We start from the raw sequence: 3,059 nt of genomic DNA, 5'->3' as shown, positions 1-3,059 counted from the left end.
CTCGCGTTCAACTGAATTTTTGTTAAGTCTTCTTCTTCTTCTTCTTCTTCTTCTTCTTCTTCTTCTTCTTCTTCTTCTTCTTCTTCTTCTTCTTCTTCTTCTTCTTCTTCTTCTTCTTCTTCTTCTTCTTCTCCTTCTCCTCCTCCTCATCCTCTTTTTTTTTTTTTAATAGGGCTGCTTGCACTGTCGCCTCGGTGGTCTCACTTTGCAGAGACCGGTTCCAGGACGAGGGGCTAGAGAAGCCCGGCAGAGGATGGAAAAAGATGTGCAGAACTTCTTCAGGATAGAATAGGCAAGTCGGTGCGGGGTGCCACCGAAGAAAGGGGGCACCCTAGAAAATTCAAGGGCCAGACGAAGGAAGAAAAGAGGAAATGACACTTCTTCGGGGTCACCAGGGGAAGCAACGAATCCCTCCCAACCAAGGCCGGGTGGGTTGAATCCCAGAGATTTCTGGAGGGCCTCAGCAAAGGAGCGTCCTCCCCTCCCTCCGCCAGGCTCCTCCCGCTTCTTCTCAGCCGGCTGTAACGCCGCTGGGAGGGGGAGCGAGAGGGAGGTGACCAGCATGTGCACTCCACCAGATCTTCGGACTAAGATCCCGTTCCGAAGAGCGTCCTGCAGGCCCCACCCCAGGACTGGAATTACTTTAGAGAGTGGAATCTTTGGCCTGGACTGCCTCTCTGGTCCACGAATTTAACTCCTGCAGATCCACAGTCAAAACATATTTTGTGCATCCTGAAACTTGTGGAATTTGTGTCCTTAAAGCAAGCAAACAAACAAACACGGAATCCTCATAGGAAGCTGAAAGGAAAGCGCAGGCTTTTCCTTCCAGAAAATTCTATACTGCCTCGGGTTAGGCCCTTAGGACAACCCCGGGGTCGCATTCCCAGCTCCGAAGGTAGCCAAGGTCAGACTGGGTGGTGGAAAACCGGGGTCAACTGCTATGTCAGGCCAAGGCTTCCTTCTGCTTCAAGCCTGGGTTGAAGGCTTTCCTTTTCAGGAACTAGGTTTTCTCCTTCAGTTAAACAAACAAACAAACAAACAACCTTAGACTTAAGTAAGTAGTTCGAGCGATTGATGAATATGTATGAAAGCCCGACTGTTTAAGGAGCGTGAATAAACATGAGCGGGTGTATCCTCCTGCTAAGCGTTGCCAGAAAGGAGGGAAGTGAGTCGCAGCGACTCCGCTCACTCCGGATTCCCGCGGTGCTGAGCGGCCGCCTGGGCGTGAGCGAGTCTCTGTGCCCGCGTGTACGCCCCAGGCGGCTCGAATCAGTGCACACTGGATCCCGATTCTTTGGATACAGTTTTCTTTCTCCCAAGTTTTGAATCCAGGTATAGTAAAGAGTTGCTGAGCAAAGTCATCCAATCCATGGTTTCCTGCCGTCAAAGCCACCTGAAAAGGCGGGGGTTAAAAGCGTCGATCTAAACATCTCAGGGAGCAGGGTGTGTTTCCACAAGGCGCTTGTTTTTTCCGTTGTTTGTGGAGCCATGGGTGGCCACGGAGGATCATCGCCCACCAATACAATTCCCAAACCCTCGTCTTCTCTCTAGCTGGAGAAACGACCCTGGTGTGTCCCCCACTCCCACCCCACCCTGAGTCACTGCTCCTTGGTCTTTGGAACCTATGAGACCAGACAAAAGCAGGCTTAGGCAGCTTCGCCAGTCTCTCCACCCCCAGCCTCATCGTCCTGGAATCTCTCTTGAACACACTTTTGGTAACTGACATGGATCGCGCCTTAGCACTTGCTTAGATCTGAGTCAGAAAGCGAAGTTTCAGTGTGGCCTTGGACCAGGGCTGGCGGTACAAACAAGATCAAACCTCAGCAGGCCATTAGGCCTTCAGACTTCCACTGCCTCAAAAGCTCCACCAGCCTAGGTCCTCAGACTGCAGTGTCAGGCGGTGCGTACCTCTAGCGACGTGCAAAAGCCACTCCTCAGCTCTGACTGGGCTAGTGAAACCGAGCTTCCCAGCGGGGCGCCCTGCTTTCTTCTACTAAGCACCATCTGAAGCTTCCAGAATTCAGTCCACTAGATAAGGGGCAGGTTTGTGTTCCTGCTGAAATTTGGCATAAATGAGACCAAGCTTGGACTCAGATTACGAGCCCCAGGGCTTTCCTAAAAGCCTTTTCCCCAAAAATCCGGCATGGATTTGAGACATGGTCTACTTACAAACGTTGGCCTAGCTCCCGACCTGTATTCCTTGGTGAATTTACATTACATTTAAATCACTAGAGGTCTTCCTTTTGCAGAAACTGACTAGCTGGGACTTAGGACTGGCTGGGAGGAGGTTTGTAGGAAACAAGATAGTTCTGTTGACAAAGGAATAGCCACGGAGCAAATCTGGACTCTTAGGATGGTCAGGAGTATGGGTAGATAGACCTTAGGGTGTGCAGAAGTGAACAGGAGGTGTGGAGAAGACACACTCTCTCAACATCCCAAGGCACCCATCTCTTAATGCTGGAGGATGGCTATCATTCTGGTTATAGCTGCTCTGCCTGACTTCTGATTTGCCCTTCCAAGGCTCTGGGCCAGGAAGCACCCAGTCTGTGTGAATGCCTCTGCATTAGTTGGGATTCTCTAGAGGAAGGGAACTTCATAGAATGTGTTCCCTTCAGCCCAGGTGTTCAGAGTCATGGTTTCTGGCTTAATGTGGCTTTGGAAAGCTGGAGAGGAAACCCAGATGTGAATTCACAGCAGGTCTGAGGAGCCTTCAGACCCTGCCTCACACCTTCCTTGTAAACCTCCCTCCACCTTTTTCTTCCTTTTGGCTCCTTTCTCTTCCCATCCTCTCTGACTTTGTTTTCAGAGCTGGGGACTGAGCCCAAGACCTTGAGTATGCTAGGCAATGACCCTACTACTGACCCACAGACCAAACAACTCTTAGTTTTTTCCAAGTCAGGCAAAAGAAAGCACTAATGAAGCCTATAGAAAACCTTCCATGGTTTAAGATAAACAACTTGAAAGGGAGGCCTGTGTCCTGCTGTCCTGGAATCCTTGCTGGCTGTGCTGAAGAACCCAAAGGTGCCCCCACACACACCTACATTACCCTAAGGTGAGCA

This window comes from Micromys minutus, assembly GCF_963924665.1.
Source record: "Micromys minutus genome assembly, chromosome: 5".
In the NCBI taxonomy this organism is placed as follows: domain Eukaryota; kingdom Metazoa; phylum Chordata; class Mammalia; order Rodentia; family Muridae; genus Micromys; species Micromys minutus.
This window is presented reverse-complemented; position numbering follows the sequence as displayed.